Raw genomic sequence first — 18,673 nt, forward strand, 5'->3', positions numbered from 1 at the left:
CGTTTCAAAAAAATAAGGAGTTCAGAGAGGCAGGTAGAGTTTCTCAGGGAAGGAAGGGATTTCTAAAATGTTGGAAAATGAAGTAGGGTTTGAAGGACAGGCATAACAGGTGTGAAGTTACCTTGAGAGCCACGAGGTATAAAAATAGCAGAGTAGGTGGCAGGAGCAGCTGGCCTCACTCCTGGGGGCTGCAGGGCCACCTTCTGTCACTCTCCTCTTTCCTCTCTTCCCCTCACCTCTCCTGCCTCCCTTTCCTCCCCTCTCTGTTCTACGGTCTCCCCTCACCCATGTTTTTTACACTCTAGTTTTTAAAATTTTACTCCCTCAGTCATTTTTAAGTGTACCCTTCAGTTGTTCAGCCACTCAGTCGTATCTGACTCTTTGAGGCCCCATGGGCTGCGGCACACCAGGCTTCCCTGTCCTTCACTGTCTCCTGAGTTTGCCCAGATTCATGCCCATTGAGTTGGTGATGCCATCCAACCATCTCATCCTCTGTCATCCCCTTCTCCTCCTGCCTTCAATCTTTCCCAGCATCAGGGTCTTTCTCAATGAATCAGCCCTTCATATCAGGAGGCCAAAGTATTGGAGCTTCAGCTTCAGCTTCAGCATCAGTCCTTCCAATGAATATTCAGTATTGATTTCCTTGAGGATTGACTGGTTTGCTCTCCTTGCAGTCCAAGGGACTCTCAAGAGTCTTCTCCAACACCACAGTTCAGAAGCATCCATTCTTCAGCATTCAGCCTTCTTTCTGGTCCAGCTCTCACATCCGCACATGACTACTGGAAAAACTGTTCAGTTGTGTTAAGTTTTTTCACATTCTTATGGAACAGACCTCTAGAATCTTTTCATCTTGCAACACTGAAATTCTATACCATGAAACAGTAATTCTCCCTCCTTCTTCCCCTCACCCATCTTTCTTCTTTTTTCTTCTGAATTCCATTCTCTCTTTTTTGTTCCCAGGAAGTTAAAGCTATGTAAGTCAAGAGCCTTTTTGTAGAAAGTGACTCAAACTGGCTGAAGTCCAAAAAGGAGTTTACTGACTTGTGTAACTGATAAGTCCTAGGGCAGTAGGCTTCAGGTATAGCTGGATCCAGGGGCTGGAACAATATCATCAGAACTTATTATCTTCCTCTCTCTCCATCTCCCTTTTCTGCTTCCCCCTGTTTGGGCTGCACCCTCAGGCATTCTCTCCTTATGTGGCGGCACAGCGGCCCCCAGAAGCTTCAGGTCAGCCACCCCAAAAGAAAGAGAGTGCTCCCTGTGGTCTTACAGAGCCTTGAGACTGACTCTCCGGTGGCTCACAGGTCACGCGCATCCACAGACTGCTCGCCAGGTGGGGACTGCAGAGCTTTGTCCCGCCCAGGCTGGGATTCACAGCCGTGCTGGGAGCCCCGTCAAAGTCCCACAGTCTGAGAGTCAGGGATGAGCAATTTCCCAAAGGCAAGCCAGGCTGCCTGACCCCAAGGAGGCCCCACAGGCGTCACCGTGCCAGGCAGCACACTTCATCCTGCCGAGTAGCTGCTTAGGATCCTGTCTTCCTCGCTGGTACTGCCTTGCTTCCGAATATGGGGGAAACGTCCGCGGATTACTCCCTTGCCAGGCTGCCTTCACAGTAGTGTCTTCAGCCAGCAGGCAGCGGCCGCACACCCAGCTCCGGGGCATTCCTAGCCCTGCTGCTGGACATCTGACAGCGCTTCCTGCCCAGGCACCGTGGTCCTTTCACCACCGAGACCCACCTGCCGCTTCTTGTTAGGATAGTGGATAAACAGCCTGAGCTTCGCGCTCACACAGATCAGAGTCGGAGTCCCTGCTCTGCCACCGACTGAGATAAGTGATGGCAGGGGGAAGGATAAAAACAGAATAATGGTACAGGTCACTGCCCTCTGATACAACACTTGGGAAAGATTGAAGGCAGGAGGAGAAGGGGGAGACAGAGGATGCGATGGCTGGATGGCATCACCAACTCAACCGGCGTGAATGTGAGCAAACTCCGGGAGATGGTGAAGGACAGGGAAGCCTGGTGTGTTGCAGTCTGTGGGGTCGTAAGGGGTCGGACATGATTTAGTGACTGAACACACACACACACTTGTTTCAGTGACTTCTGACTGTTCGCCCCGCTCTAGATGCAGTGCTTGGTGACTATACCCTGTGGTACCCGCCTCAGGGCCCAATCCATTCTCCTCCCTCACTGTGAAGGCGACCCCAGGACAGGGCCCTGTCCTCGGGGAATCCGGTACCCTCCACGCCCACTCTCTGCATCACCCTGCAGCCTGGTCTGCCCTGGGATCTCTCTGCCACCTCCTTCCGTCAGCTCTTCTATCAGAAAGTTCTCCTGTCTCCTTCCCTTGCACCACTGAGGCACGACCTCCCTGAGGATCCAGCCTCACCCAGGCCCCAGAGGCTGCCCTGGCTTTGAGAGATCTGGACTGAGCCTGCGGAGCACCTGCGATTTGACTTTCCTGGTCTACTTCTTAGAAACCCATGTTCCCCGAGGGTCTGCCTGCCCTGCAGCATCTTAGGCCCCTGGGAGTGCCTTCCTGAGGTCACAGTGGCCAGCCCAGGGGCCACTCCACACTCACCCCTGGGTCTCAGAACAGAGACCCAGGCTGGAGACCGTTTATAGATACGACGCTGCCAAGGAATGAAGGAGGGAGGTACCCTCTGGGGCCGGGAGTAACTCATGCTGGGGCAACAGGAATCAGGGAGCGTGAGTACTTCCCAAGCCTATCCTGGGAGAAGAAGTCAGAACTGAAATATCACACAGTCCTGGGTTCAAATCCTGACTTAACCTACATGTTGTGTGACCTTAGGCAAAGCACATTACCTCTCTGCACCTTAGCTTTGCACAAAAAGGGGGATAATTGTACCCACCCCAAAGGATCGCTATGACCATTCAATGACATAATACTTGGAAGAGGCCCACTGAATATGAGTTTCTGATTAATAGGAAAGAATCAATAAATGGGCATAACTGAATATTTTTCTATAAACTGTTATAAATAATGTGATAACATGTCAGTTGTGTGTATGTGTTCTGAGCACACACTACGTGGCCTCCTTGCTGTTTCTCAAACACACCAGACACATACTCTTCTCTTTGGGGATTTTTCCCTTTCTGTTCCCTCTCCAGGAATGCTTTTCCCCATTTGTCTGCATGGCTCACTCTGCTCCCTTCTCCTTAGAGAGGCCCTCCCTGGCCCCTCACCCAAAGCAGAGGGTCTCCCATCTCTCCCTGCCCCTTGCTGTGTCTCCATGTGTCATTGCAATGACTCCCTGCCCCTGCCTGCTATATTCTATTTTTAAAATTTTTCATAACTGTATTTATTTCTTGGCTGCCGGGGGTCTTTGTTGCTGTGCACGGGCTGTCTCTAGTTGCAGCGAGTGGAGGCCACTCTCTGACTGCGGTGTGCAGGCTTCCTGGTCGCCGAGCGTGGACTCTGGGGCGCCCGGGCGTCAGAAGCTGCAGCACGTGGGCTCAGCAGTTGTGCCACGCAGGCCTAGCTGCTGTCCTCCAAGGCGTGGGGGATCTTCCTGGACCAGGGATTGAGCCAGTGTCCCCTGCGTTGCAAGCTAGACTCTTACCCACTGGACTACCACAGGAGCCCCTGGCGCCTTCTGTTTTCACTTGTGCGGACTGTATCATGTCTGCCTCCCCCACCCCTGAAAAGTCAGCTCAAGGGGGCAGCGCCTTGTTCCCCTCTGTCCTCCCAGGGCTCAAGAAGAGCTGGGTACAGTGTAGGTACTCGGGAAAGACCTGAGGTCTGTCAGAGATGAATCAGACACGCCCCTGCCCTGGGGACCTCGATTTTACCCTGCTGCTACTGCCAAGTCGCTTCAGTCGTGTCCGACTCTGTGCAACCCCATGGACAGCAGCCCACCAGGCTCCTCTGTCAACAGGATTCTCTAGGCAAGAATAGGAAGCATCTAAAATGATAACCTTTCTTGTGAAAACACGGCCACTTACTGCAAGCCCGCCTCGTGCCATTGCTATGCTAAACCCCTTTCATGCAGCAGTTCCTGTGCTCCTCCTGACAACCCAGTGATGGAGGTGCTGTCCTTATTCCCACTGATCAGAGGAGAAAACCACTCAGAAAGGAGGTGTAACTACCCCAGAACCACACAGGGAAGGCCAGGACTGGAGCCCAGGGGTGTCTGATAGCATGCTTGAGCCCTAAGCATGAAACCCATGGTATCACTGGGAAGCTGAAAACCCAGCACAAAGAGTACAGCCTGACCTTGCACCCTGGGATCAAGGAAAGCTGTGTGGAGGAGGGGGGCATGTGAGCTGGAGCTTGATGGAAACATAAGGGGCCTTCTAGGCAACACAGAGAAAGAGGAGCATTCAAGTGTCAGTCCTGGGGTCCATTCCACCAGCATTCATTGAGTGCCTTCTGTGTGCCAGGCAGAGATGAGGCTCTTCCGGGAAGGAGGCTCTGGAATTCCAAAGGCTTTGGAGCCCGTGGCTGTGGGGGACCCAGGGCAGGCCTGGGCTTGACTGAGAGAAAGGAGCGAACAGACAGTGAGTGCCACCTGCATGCCAGGCAAGGTGCCATGGGCTTGCCCTTTGACCTTCTGCTCTGTGTCCCCTCCAGCTGATGCGGAGGGGGGCTCTGAGGCTCCAAGGCTGTGGGCTGTGAGTGCTGATCCAGGCCACCGCTGCCTGGCGGTGGGACACAGGAGGAAAGCGGCCCCTGCTCATCATAAAATGGGCCACCCGCCTGCCTGTGGCTGAGGGAGACAAAGGGGATGGGGTTTGAGGCCCAGGGTTCCAGTGGGACTGGGGGTAGAGAATCAGCAGAGAGGCTGCCTGGAGCACAGGCCCCTTGGTGGACAGTGTCAGGAGCCTAGAGGAGGGCTGAGCACACCTGCAGGTCTCTGTCGTTACGTGTCACCTGCTTTGCGACCCTGAGCAAATCACTTCATTTCTCTGGGCCTCTCATTTCCTTAACTCCCAAGTTAGCCGAACCATCTCTGAAGCCCCCTTTTGTCTCAGACCTTGATGACGTCTATTCCTCGTGCATTAGTTTCCTGTTGGTGCTGTGACAAATTCTCACAAACCGAGTAGCTTAATATGTACCAGCTAGCTCTCTAAGTCAAGGGCTTCCCCCTCGGTTCAGCAGTCAAGAATCAACATACTGATGCAGGACATGCAAGAGACCTGGGGTCGATCCCTTCCTCAAGGGGGAGGGCATGGCAACCCGCTCCAGCATCCTTGCCTGGGATAGCCCATGGACAGAGGAGCCTGGTGGGCTACAGTCCTTGGGGTCGCAAAGAGTCGGAGACAACTGAGTGACTGAGCACATCTAAGTCAGGAGTCTGGTGCAGGTCCTCGGGCCTAAAACCAAGGGCCATGTTCCCTTCTGCAGGTGCTCATGGAGAATCTGATTCCCTGCATTTTCCAGCCCCTAGAAGCTCCCATGGTTCTCACTGGCCCTTCCTCGGTCTTCAGGTCAGCTGATGCGCATCCTTGAGGCCATCTGCAACCTCCGCTCCCCTTTGCTGCACAACCTAACATAATCGGAGGCTCAGGGGTTAGAATACGGGTGTCTTTGGGTGGCTGCTGTTCTGTACCCCACACCTGGCGAGGGTTTGGGGCCGGCTTTGGGCAGCTGTTTCTTCTTTCTGGACCTCAGCTTCCTATACTTTGAAATGGGGTGATCATTGCAACCCTGCCATCCACATGGCTGCTTTGGGACCAAACTGAGGTGATGTGTGTTCAGGTGGTTGAGAGAGGGTCAGTCGCTGCTCATGGGTTAGGTCTCTCTTCCTGGGTGGTTTCTGCTGCTCGTATCAGCTGCTGATGGGCTCTCATTGGGTACCCAGCCTTCCTATGCTCTGCTCTGAGAGGCTGCAGCCCCCCCACCCCAGAAAGCAAGCATGGTTCTGTCAACTGCTTCTGCTCCTAATAATCTCTGGATTCTTTTCAGAGAACCCCAGGGGCCCCTGGGATTTGGGAGTAGGAGAATGTTACTCAAGGATGCCTATTGACTGCTGAACAATAGCCCCCATGAGGTCATGTGGCCGCTTAGCAACTGCTCAGGCCCTTAGTAACCAGCCCAGAAGGGTTGATATTTACCCAACAGAAACTTTGGACTATATGGAGAACACCCAATTCCTTCCAGCGAGCTGCAGGCCCGAAAAGCAAGCTCCACCCACTCCTAGCTGCTCCTTTTAGAGCAGGCCTATGAGGGTACCAGGGACTCTGGGTTCCACCGGGCTGCATGCCTCCTGTTGTTCTTGTTCAGTCGCTCAGTCGTGTCCAACTCTTTGCAACCCATGGACTGCAGCACGCCAGGCCTCCCTGTCCCTCACCATCTCCCGGAGTTTGCCCAAGTTCATGCCCTTTGAATTGGTGATGCTGTCCAACCATCTCATCCTCTGCCCTCTTCTCCTTTTGCCTTCAGTCTTTCCCAGCATCAGATTCTGGTGCCTCTTACTGGGACTCAGTTTCCCTCACAACATGGGGATCAGATGAAATGATCAGCAAATAGGGTGATCATATGTTGTGGTTGGCCTAGAATAGTCCTGGCTTATCGTGACTACTAAAAATGCCCTTTTTATTCTCAAAAGTGATCCCACCTGGAAGATCAATTTTCTGATTACCCCGAGGCCACCTCTAGTCCTTGAGTCTATTTTTCTTCCCTTCCACCCTCTGCCGCTGTCCTGAATTAATCCTGACTAGTCCAGCCAAGATTTTTTAAGGGCTCTTTCTTTCTGTACCATACCTCGAGCTGGGACCTGGGGAGACTGAGGCAAACCAGAGAAGATCCCTGCTCTCAGGGGCTTCCAGTTCTAGGAGGAAAGCCGCTTAAGCATTCTGCCAAATCTAGGATTGAATCCAGAACCTTGTCATTCTTAGCCTTGCTTGTGCTCGCCCCACTAAGCTATTTTAGTAAATAATAATACTCCTTAGTATTCGGGCGGCGTTTTGCAGTTGCTAAAGCATTTCCCTTCCGTTCCCTCGGTTAACCCTGACCTTCTCAGAGGCTGTGATTTCAAATCCCCATTGCACAGATGTGGAGCTGGAGGCCAGGGATCTCGGAGGGGACGGTCAGGGCAGTGTCTGGATGGCCTTGGGAAGCAACTTAACATCCGCCTCCGTGAGGTAGAAATACCAGCTCCCGCTGCAGAGAACATAAAACATAAATGAGACAATACAGAGAAAGTCCTTAAACAACGGCATCTGCCCCACACGAGCGCCTTCACCCGGAGCTGTCGTGGCCCCAGCAGCTGCATTTCCGGGACACTTCTCCCGCTCCCCACAGACACCCGTTTGGGGGTCTTGGGAAGTTTTCAGCGCGCTGGCCCCATTCTGTTGGAATCCCAGCTCCGCCTCGGGTGGCAGTGTGACGGGCTTTCAGCCTCAGCTTCCTCATTTGTAAAATGGGCGTAAGAATCCATCTTCCCGAAGGTGGGCCAAGGCTTGGTAGAGCACCCAGCGCACTGGCCATGCGTATTCCATATTGCGTTCCCCATATGAGTGTCAGGTCGGGTGGGGGGTGCTTTGGACCCATTCCGGAGGGAGAGCACCCCCAGTGGGATTCGCAGCCCACCCCCGCCCCCGCCAGCCCTGGAGCCTGTGCCACCGTGTGCTCTAGGCTCGTCGGTCAGCCACGTCGGCAGGGAGGGGGTTCTGATGGAAGCTGCTCCCTGCTGCCCCACTCACCTTGCAGGAGAGGGCAGGGCCGCCTTCCCCTTTCCTTTCCAGAGCAGCGCCACTGGGGGCAAATCTGTCCAATTCCATACTGATGCCTACGTGGTTTCCCAGCCACACCTCTTGCCAATGCTCTGAGTCACCAGCCGACACTGAGGCCGTGGGAAGGGTGTTCCCTCTCAGGCTGTAGGAACGCTGCAAAGGATTGCTCCAGAAAGCCAGAAACAGGCCCCAGGATAAATGCAGCTATGCTCCTTATGCAACTTTGTGACATTGTTCAAAAACAAGGCTAATGTTCCTTCGCTTCCATTTGCTGAGGGCCCTAGAGAGCCGGCCGGCCCAGCCCAGACCTCATGCCTTGCTTCCTGCAGCCAGGCAGAGGCTGGCATTCCCCACCACTGTACAGGTGGAGAAACTGGGCCGTGGCTGTGGCTGCAGGGCCAGGACGCTCACAGACCCAGCCCTCTGCAGCAGCCCTCAAAACTCCCCCTCTACAGCCGGCTGGGGTCCTTAGACAAAGCAAAACAGGTAACTATGATACATTTTCTTCTTTTTCAAATGAAACATAATGGTGAGCAGTTGTGTCCGATTGCTGGGTTAGAAACTGGAACTCTTGATTTCTGATAAGAAGAAAGAAAAATCTATTTCTGAATACAAGCTCACATAAAATAGAAACATGTTTTAGGGGGAATGTTTCTTTATACAAAAATTCAAAACTACTTCCTACTGCAGAACTGGGCCCATGGAGGCTGCCTGTGGGGACTGAGCATTAAAGCGAAAGGACGGGGTATTAAGGAGCATACTTCGCAGGTGGCAGCCACGGTGATGCAGGACCTTAGATCTGAGCTGCTGAGGCTGGGCCTCTTGCCCCATCTTTACTGTGCTGCAGTACGTGGGCATCCATTCGCCTCTGCCTGGGAATCCCAGTTGCTCAGTTGCGTCCGACTCTTTGTGACCCTATATGGACTGTAGGCCGCCAGGCTCCTCTATTCATAGGACCCTCCAGGCAAGAATACTGGAGTGGGTTACCATTTCCTCATCCAGGGGATCTTCCCGACCCAAGGATCAGACCCTCTGCTCCTGCCTCTCCTCCATCGGCAGGCGCTTTCTTTACTACTGAGCTACGTGGGAATCCCCTTGCTTCTGCCTTGCCTGTTCCTAAAACCACACCACCTGCTTCTCCAGGGAGCTGTGTCTTTCCTCTTTCCTCAGAATTCACTAACTGTTCTTCCATCCGGTACTTGACTTCCTGTCCTGTGAACTAATTAGGAATCATGAGTGAGGGTGAGGGGAGAATAGAAAATATTTGCATAGTCACTCTGGTGACTTTGCATGTCGGCTGCCTCTGGCTGGAGTCTGCTCAATGAGATGCTGTGCTGTCTTGCTTAGTCCAGAGGGAAATAGGCAAAGAGGAGAGTGGAGGGGCAGACGGGATCCACAGGCATTCCCACCAACCTCAGTCCTCTCTGAGCCTTAAACGCGCTTGACCAGGGTCAAGAAAAGCCAGACTGCCCGTTCAGCCAACAGAGCAGCAGTCTGAGTCACATCCTGCCGGCCGCCTGGCCTGATTGGAGTTTGTGTTCTGCTCTGCATCAGGTCTTGGCCTCTCTGCCTAACAGCTTCCTTCTCTCCCAGAGCGACTGTTTCCCCTTCCTTTTCACCATGACCTCACCCAGCATGGATTTCCTACTATTTAAAACTCTTCTGCAGCTCATTGGGTAGACTTCGGGGGTGACATTGATCCCCGCCAATTGAACAGCAGTGTGATGTTGGTGCCCAGACAGTTTGAGTTCCTGGCATTAAGTCTTGACAGGGTTTCTATAAAGTGAATTTCTGAATATCAAAACCTGGATTCTGGTTAACTTTCATTGGAGCATTTAGAATGTGTCCTTCTGGAAGGGAGAAGGTTTTAAGCCCAACAGATAAAAGATCTGGAGAAGAAAGAATCTCAGAGAAATGAGAAAAACATGCTTTCTGAAAACAAACAAAACAAAAATCTGGTTTTTAGAATTAGGACCTAATTTATTTCTGGGTTAAAGAGATTGTTATGTGGTTAAATTAATCTTGAGATGACTGAGGAAATTTAAAAAAATAATCTGCAGCAAGGTAAAATGCCCTACATGCCAACTTATTCTTCAGTAAAGTGTCTTGTCACATTTCTACTATCTGCTTAGCTTTTAATTCTGAGAAGAAATTTATTGCTTTCGTGTTGTTCTCAACTCTTCAGTTGTTCTTACTATTGAAACGTCAGAGGCTCTATTCTCTGTGGCTAGTCAGCCACGAAAGACTCCCTTGGGCTGAGTTCCCCAAGACCTAGCTCGCAATGGAAGTCATTGTTATTATTATTTCCTTGAGGCTCTTCACAGACTGTGACCACATGGAAGGATGCCGGAAACCATATGAAATTTGGAGTCAGGACAACCATTTATTTGCAGTGTGGCCTGAAGCAGGTGACCTGACTTTTCCGACTCTTAACTCCCTGCCCGTAATTGCAGTATCACTGAGCAAGCTCAAGTGCCCCACCTCATGCTCCCCTGCTGTCTGTCGTGCTGGCCTTTGTCCACCTCACTGAGCTATGTGGTTCCCTGGTCTACCTCCTCAACCCCTCCCGGGTCCTGAGAGCTCCGTGAGGGCAGAGGCTTGTCGTCCCTGTGTCCAGCTCAGAATCTGGCAAGGAGCAGAGGGCTGGGGTTTTGGGTGGATGGGGAAAAAAAGGAAAGCAGAGGAGGGAAGGAGAGAGAGAGGAAGGAAAAGTAGGGGGAAATGCAAATTTAAACTCCTCTGGAACTCACAGTTATTTATTTTAACCACCAACTGGCCTAAGTGATAAGACAGGCTAAAAAACGATAGTATTACTGCCACGTATCCCTGCCCAGTGTCCAGCGTTGATTTCACCATCATCTTATAGCCGACCCATAGGGGGCACTTACATAGACACATGTGCCTGCTTACTCTCCCAACAAGCCTGGTGGCTCAGATGGTAGAGAATCCACCTGCATTGCAGGAAGACTGGGTCCAATCCCTGGATTGGGAAGAACCTTTGGAGAAGAAAATGACTACCCATTCCAGTAGCCATGGGGAGAGGAGCCTGGTGGGCTACAGTCCACAGGGTCACAAAGCATCAGACACGACTGAGCAGCTGACACTTTCACCATAGTCCTCCATTTGACAGACAGCTAAGCAGAGGTCAGGAGAGGTTGAATCATCTGCCCGTGTCACAGAGCTGGCACATGGCTGGAACCTAGGTTTGAGCCCAGGTCCCTCAAATTCCAGAGCTGGTGCACTGCACTAGTGTACCCTCAGCACCCAGGTTAGGACATGACAAATCAGTTGATTTCAATAGAGTCTTTGAAAGATTGAGTGAGTGAATCAATGTCCTTCCATAGCCATTCTCTCACTAGATTTCCAGTCCGCCCTTAGTTCTTTCTTCCTGCCATATGTGATGATTAGAACAAAACATCTGAGGCTACACAGTCCTGGATTCAGATATGAACTTTCCACGTCACTTTAGGAAAATTACCGCTGTCCGAGTACCCATCGCTAGATAACCTTCACAGCCTTCTCTCCTCAAATGATTATCCCACTGTCCCCTGAGGCTGGATCGTCATCTGAGAAGCTCCCATCAGCCCAACTCCACCAAGGGTCAGAGGAGGGAAGGCAGAAAGGCTTACCACATCCCCTCCCTCCCAACTTTCAGCTGAAGACCAAAGACCCTCTCAGTGTGCCCCTTGGCCGCCTCAGTCTGACCCCTGTGGGGCTGCAAGTGTCATCTCCGAGATTACTGCATTATTATCATGGTTGTTGATGTTGGTAGGAATGGCATGACCTTGGGCCAGTCGGTCCCTCTCTCTAAAAATCCTCTCTCCTCCCTGCTGGCTGCTGTCGACCCCAAAGGACCAGGAATGGGCAGGCAGCATCCGGAAGACCTGCAGCCGTAGAATATGACCTTGTCAAGCCTGAGAAGAATCAAATGACCCAACCTCTTGTAGCGGGGAAACTGAGACTCAGTGGAGGGCAGAGGGCTTGCCTGAGGACACCCAGCCTCAGTGGTGGTCAGCATTGACCATGGAAGGCTGATACACAGCCCACAGCTCTCCCCCCACCATCCGCCGAGGATTGTGCCTGCCCTGGCCCCTCTGCTGCCTACCCTGCCCCAAGGCCCTTTCCCCTCCATGGCCCCCAGACAGGCCAGCTCACTGTTCAGTTCTGACCATGCCATGGGAGCGCACCCTCTCTGCAGCAAGCCAGTATTCCTGCTGCAGAGTTGGTGCGGCAGATGGCAGAGCAGAACTGAGCGTCGGTTTATTTTTGACTTGAAGAGGACATTGCACAAGTGCACAGCGCTTGCCGGTAGAGGTGGTGGGTCTGGCGCTCAGGGCAGCAGAATCTACCAGCATGGAGAGCCACGCACGCAGCCTGGGTTCAAATCCCGGCTCGGCCACCTTTCGCTGTGTGCCCTCAGATACCCAGTCTTCCCTCCAAGAGCCTCCACCTCCCCACTTGTTAAACAGAGCAGCGAGGCTCAGAGGCCATCCCTCATCAGTTTCACAGGCTTCATTGAAGGGGGTGATGCATATGTGGAGGAGGACTTTGGGGCTGGTTTCTATCTCTAGGGAGGGGAAAGTGGAGGCCCGCCTTTGGGACCTGGAGCTGAGCCGTCCCAGGTGTTGGCCCCATACAGGGGTGGGGTAGGCCAGTGGCCAGGGCAGAGCCAGGAAAACCTGGGGACCTGGTCCTTCCTCTGTTCCCTGTAGGTAATTCTGGACAGGGTTACCTGTCCAGAGGGTGGGCCCAGGGAAGGACGGGTCAGACTGAAGAGGGCGAGGGACATCGAGAAGGTCTTTGGTCTTCAGTGGGGAGGCTGAAAGCTAGGAGGGAGGGGATGTGATGAGGCCTCCTGATCTCCCTCCTCTGCCCCTTGGTGGAGTCAGGCTGACGGGGGCTCCTCAGACTAATACGCTCCAGCCTCAGGACACAGTGGGGTAATCATTTGAGGGCAGGGGGCTGTGAGGGAGCTGCAGGATGTGTAAGCCCGTTAGTCTGGGCAAGCCCCTCTTCCTGACAGACGTATGTGCGGCTCACAGGGATCCCAGCCCGGGATCTGCTGCATTTTAACTGCTGGACCACCAGGGAAGTCCCTGGAATAAATTCTCAGGAAGCAAAATGACCGAGTATGAAGCTGAACATGTTTTCCTCCATGTATGTTTACTAGAGAAAACAGGGAAACAGAGACGTTTCATAGAAGAACCAAAACCTTAAGCCCCACAGTGTTGACGTATGAGAAATAGTATATCTTTAAACATTACTGTTTCTTTTCTAGGTTATAAACATAATAAATTGCTTGTTGTAGGTCATAAAAAGCAAGATCTTGTTTTATTTCTGTTCCCTACTCTGCATGTTTCACTTCAGGTTATTAAGCTATTTTCCTGGGCCATTAAAAAGTATTTGGAAATGTGATTTTTTTTTTTGATTGATGCATAATATTCTGACCAACGACTTCCCAGTAACTTACGTAACTAACCTTCTAGATTAGAAATTTAGATTGTGTCCAGATTATTCCCATGATTTAAAAAGAAAAACACCATGATCAGCATCGATAAGGCTGAAATATTTTTGCATTTATGAGTACTTCCATTAGAGTAAGTTCTTTTTTATTTTTATTTTTTAATTTTTTGGCTGTGCTGGGTCTTTGTTACCACAGACGGGTTTTCTGTCATTGCAGTGAGCATAGACTACTCTCTCTAGTTGCAGTGTGCAGGCTTCTCAATGCAGTGGCTGCTTTTGTTGTAGAGCACAGACTCTAGGGCCCACGGGCTTCAGTGGTTATGGCATATGGGCTTAGCTGCCCCAAAACATGTGGAATCTTCCCAGACCGGGGACTGAACCTGCGTCTCCTACGTTAGCAGGCAGACTATTAACCACTGTATCACCAGGGAAGTCCCTAGAATAAGTTCTTAAGAAGCAACATGATTGGGTAAGAAGCTGAGCATATTTTCCTTTATTTTGTTTTTTTTTAGTATTATATTTGTTGCATACAGGGGAAATTATGTGGCATATATGTCAATTCAGTAATGCAATGTATATTGTGGACTTAGAATGTTACCAATAACTTTCATATTCTCGTGTGAGTTGTCCCCACCCTGACCCCCGCCTCATCCAGAGGAAATGACCGTACTGTTTATCATTTCCTTGCTTTTTTTTTTCTATAGACTGTATTTTTTAGAGAAGTTTTAGGTTCACAGAAAAATTGAACAGAAAGTCCAGAGAATTCCCATATGCTTTTAAAAAAGAAATGTTTTTATCTTGTGTATGTATGCTTAGGTGCCTGTTGTTTAGCTTTGCTTTGGCTTTCGTTCTTTAAAATGGCACTGTGTGGCGTGTGACCTCCTGAATCTTGCTCATTTTGGGAGACACTGTGTTTCTCAGATTTGTCTTTGTGGCAGCGGCTCCTGGCGCTGGTGCTTTTGCATGGCTGTGTAATATTCCCTGACACGAGGGTATCGCAGTCTGCTGATTCGTTCTGGTGAACGTGTGGGTTGTCTCCAGAGAGCTCTTGCAGTCAGTGTTGCTGGAAACCATCTTGGCAATGCCACTGTCACCTAGAAAAGGAATAGCGGAGTTTAAAACAGATTTGGGAGGAGGTGAAATTCAGAGTGGAACATGCACACGATTGAACTGAGGTTTCCACAGACCATGAGCTGATTTGGTTTTGGAGGAGGGCTACACACAGCATCTTGAGGGCTTGCTTGAGCTAGAATGTGCTGTTTCTCATCTCTCAAACTCAGCTGCCAAGGTCAGTGTTTTGGGCTTGTGAACAAGAGTAGAACCCTCTCCCCTATGTGCCTTCAAGGAGGCAGAAGCACTATTTGTGACAGGAACCACTGCCCCTACCTGTTAGCCTCAATGCCATTAAATCTGAGCATCCCTAAGTGTGGAGTGTATACCTTTGATGGTACCTAAGAGGATACTGTTGCTGCTAAGTCGCTTCAGTCGTGTCCGACTCTGTGCGACCCCATAGACGGCAGCCCACCAGGCTCCGCCATCCCTGGGATTCTCCAGACAAGAACACTGGAGTGGGCTGCCATTTCCTTCTAGGTAGTATGAAATAACAGCCCATCACCTGGTGAGAAAACTCATCCATTTCCAGTTCTCTTTCAGTCCTCCAGGTTACCTCAAGGCAAAATTTCCTTTCTGGAGCTAGTGTATCTTTACACCACTCCCTTCCTAGGTGGCTCCGTGGTAAAGAACCCGCCTGCCAATGCAGGAGGCGTGGGTTCAATCCCTGGTTCAGGAAGATCCCCTCTAGGAGGAAATGGTAACCCACCCAGTATTCTTGCCTGGAGAATTCCACTGACTGAGGAGCCTGGTGGGCTACAGTCCACAGGGCCACAAGAGTCGGACATGACTGAGCACACACACACTCCCCCTGAATACTGGCTAAACTCTGGGTAGATAGCAAACAGGTTTTGGACTTAGGGTATCAGTCAGGCAGTAGAATCTACTAAACATCAGGACATCCTGTTATAATTTTTCTGTTGGGGTTGTCTTTTATTTGTGGTGAGTGCCCCTGGTTTTCCTTTTAAAATAACTGTGTTTAAGTTTTAATCAAGCAAGCTATTAAGAAAAAATGACATTGATTAAAGGAGAGATAGTAATCATCTTGACAGTCATGTTTGATTGATGTAATTGGGGAAAAACTGACCTCAATCAGCCGTTCTCAAACTTTCTGTCTCAGGACCTTTTTACATTCTTAAAAATGACTGAGGACCTCCAAGAGTCATGATTATATGAATATTGTCTCCCCATATTTACCATATATTTGAAGTCAAAATGGAGATAGTAATGATACTTATGTATTAATTATTTTAAAAATAACAATAGTAAATCCATTATGATAACATACTTTATGAAAAATCACTGTATTTTCCAAAAAAAAAAAGCCTAGAAGAGTAGTGTTGCTTTATGTTTTCGAGTCTCTTTAATTACTTAATTGAAGACAGCTGGATTTTCATCTGCTTATGCATTCAGTATGCTGCCTAGGATGTTTTGGTTACCGTGTATGAAGAAATTCCTGCCTCACAGAGATATGTTGTGGGAAAGGGAGGAGGATTCTAATAGCTGTTCAGATAATTGTAGATCTTCTCCTTTGATACTACACCCAAACTCAACAAGTGATATCATGTTAGTTATGGCTGGTATCCAACCAAAGTTGGTCCCACTCATCCACACACAGTTAATAAGCCAGTCTGTTGACACCAGGTTGTGTACAAGCAGTATAGCATTTATTGCAAGACACCCAATGTAGTGCCAAAAAAAGGAGAACGGGCAGCTCATGTCAGAAGCTCTGAACTCCTCAGTGGCTTTTGGCAAAGGGTTTTGAAAGTCTTTGTTAAGGGTGAGGGTTGTAGGTAGATCAGCATGGGCGACATTCTTCTGATTAGACAGTGGTGAGATAATAGGGTGATATCACCTAGACCCCTTGAAGAGGAATTAAAGGTCTTGGACTTTGTATTATGGCTGAACTATTATTATTTTGTCTTGCTTGACCGTTTTCTTTGTGGCTGCCTTTTCTTACTTCTCTGATTAAATCTGTTCCTTGGAACTTGGCAAAGGCCTAAGAAACTAAAGCTTTTTGACAAGTAAGGGTGGGGGGACATGGTAGGGGTGTCTGTCCCCAAGAAGGCCCCACAGGGTCTTGCTCAGTTACAGGGCTGCCGTAACCAAATACCACACACTGAATGACTTGAACAGCAGAAACGTGTTTTCTCATATTTATGGCAGCTAAAAGTCCAAGATCAAGGCACGCTGGCCTCTCTTCTTGGCTTGCAGATGGCTGTCTTCTTGCTATATCCCCACAGGGTCCTTCCTCTGCTTGGATAGCCCTGGTCTCTCTCTGTGTCCAAATTCCCCCTTCTTATAAGGACACTAATCAGATTGGATTCAGTCAGTTCAGTTCAGTTGCTCAGTCATGGCCGACTCTTTGCGACCCCATGAATCGCAGCACGCCAGGCCTCCCTGTCCATCATCAACTCCCGGAGTTTACTCAAACTCATGCCCATCGAATCAGTGATGCCATCCAGCCATCTCATCCTCTGTCATCCCCTTCTCCTGCCCCCAATCCCTCCCAGCATCAGGGTCTTTTCCAATGAGTCAGTTCTTCGCATCAGGTGGCCAAAGTATTGGAGTTTCAGCTTCAACATCAGTCCTTCCAATGAACACCCAGGACTGATCTCCTTTAGGATGGACTGGTTGGATCTCCTTGCAGTCCAAGGGACTCTCAAGGGTCTTCTCCAACACCACAGTTCAAAAGCATCAATTTTTCGGTGCTCAGCTTTCCTCACAGTCCAACTCTCACATCCATACATGACCACTGGAAAAACCATAGCCTTGACCAGACGGACCTTTGTTGGCAATGTCTCTGCTTTTTAATATGCTCTCTAGGTTGGTCATAACTTGCCTTCCAAGGAGTAAGAGTCTTTTAATTTCATGGCTGCAATCACCATCTGCAGTGATCTTGGAGCCCCAAAAAACAAAGTCTGACACTGTTTCCACTGTCTCCCCATCTATTTCCCATGAAGTGATGGGACCGGATGCCATGATCTTAGTTTTCTGAATGTTGAGCTTTAAGCCAACTTTTTCACTCTCCTCTTTCACCTTCATCAAGAGGCTCTTTAGTTCTTCTTCGCTTTCTGCCATAAGGGTGGTGTCATCTGCATATCTGAGGTTATTGATATTTCTCCCGGCAATCTTGATTCCAGCTTGTGCCTCCTCCAGCCCAGCGTTTCTCATGATGTGCTCTGCATATTAGTTAAATAAGCAGGGTGACAATATATAGCCTTGACTGGATTAGGGCCCATTTAATGTCTTCATTTTAACTTGTTGTTGTGTTGTTCAGCTGCTGAATCATGTCCAACTGTTTGCAACTTCATGGACTGTAGCAAGCCAAGCTCCTCTGTCCTCCACATCTGGAGTTTGCTCAAATTCATGTTGATTGAGTCAGTGATGCTACCTAACCATCTCACCCTTTGTCGTCCCCTTCTCCTCCTGCCTTCAGTCTTTCCCAGGATCATGGTCTTTTCCAGCGAAGCAGCTCTTCACATTAGGTGGCCAAAGTATTGGAGCTTCAGCAACAGTCCTTCCAATGAATATTCAGGATTGTTTCCTTTAAGATTGACTGGTTTGATCTCCTTGCAGTCTAAGGGGAACTTAACATTTTAACTTAATCCCTCTTTAAAGGGCATTGTCGCCAGATACAGTTATATTCTGATACTGGGAGGTAAAGACTTCAAAATATGAACTTTAGGAGGGACACAATTCAACTCAGAATCTTAAAAATTAGTTGCAATGAAGAATCTGAAGCAATGTCAATGAACTTTTCGTATTGTACGTTCTAGTCCATTTTTTCTTACACTTTGATTAATTTTTTTTTTACTCATGCATGGTTTGGTAACATCCTGCATTGGTCATTTAGAAAATATTGGCTCTTTGAGTTATGCAGACCTTCCAAATATTTGCACATTTCATTATACAATATCAAAAAAGAAAATTTTTTGTCTTACCACTGACCTCATTAGAAATATCTCTTGGTAGCAGGGGGCCGTCAAGTTCATGATGGCACACATAAGCCTTCCACAATTCTCATTTTCACTTTGGAAGCTCACATTTTATCATTGGCAGCACATACTGCCAATTGTTTTCCTCAAAGTGATAGGCTCACTTTGTTTGCTTTCAAGAAAATGTCTGCCAGATACCCACGTCTGAATAACCATCATGTGTCTGTCGGTTGTTCTTTTTATGTTAAAAAAAAAAAAAAGACGTTTGGTGGAAATAGGCAGTTTCAGTTCACAATGCAAATGCTCACACGAGAACCTCTCCTCCAACAGTCGTCATTCTTGTGTTTCAATGTAAGGGCTTATGCAAACACTTCCCTTTCCGTGTTCTTGCAAGAGTTAATAAGGTTAGTCATTTTTACCGCTTCATCTCGGACATTCCAGGATGAAGCTGGCATTTCTTACGGCC

General features: G+C 49.5%; 1 protein-coding gene across 11 annotated transcripts in view; it reads left to right on the forward strand.

Annotated features, from left to right (window-relative positions):
• ATP2B2 (ATPase plasma membrane Ca2+ transporting 2) overlaps positions 1 to 18,673 on the forward strand; it is a 365,670-nt gene that overhangs the window by 136,073 nt on the left and 210,924 nt on the right. The window contains exon 1 of one of the 11 annotated variants that reach the window (XM_043442912.1): positions 8,031 to 8,182. The exons of the other annotated variants lie outside the window; for them this stretch is intronic. The gene's annotated coding sequence lies outside the window, so the exon portion shown is untranslated. Of the gene's footprint in view, positions 1 to 8,030; positions 8,183 to 18,673 lie in introns of those variants that run through there. 11 annotated transcript variants of the gene reach the window in all.

The sequence above is a fragment of the Cervus canadensis genome, chromosome 22 (assembly GCF_019320065.1).
Source record: "Cervus canadensis isolate Bull #8, Minnesota chromosome 22, ASM1932006v1, whole genome shotgun sequence".
NCBI lineage: Eukaryota > Metazoa > Chordata > Mammalia > Artiodactyla > Cervidae > Cervus > Cervus canadensis.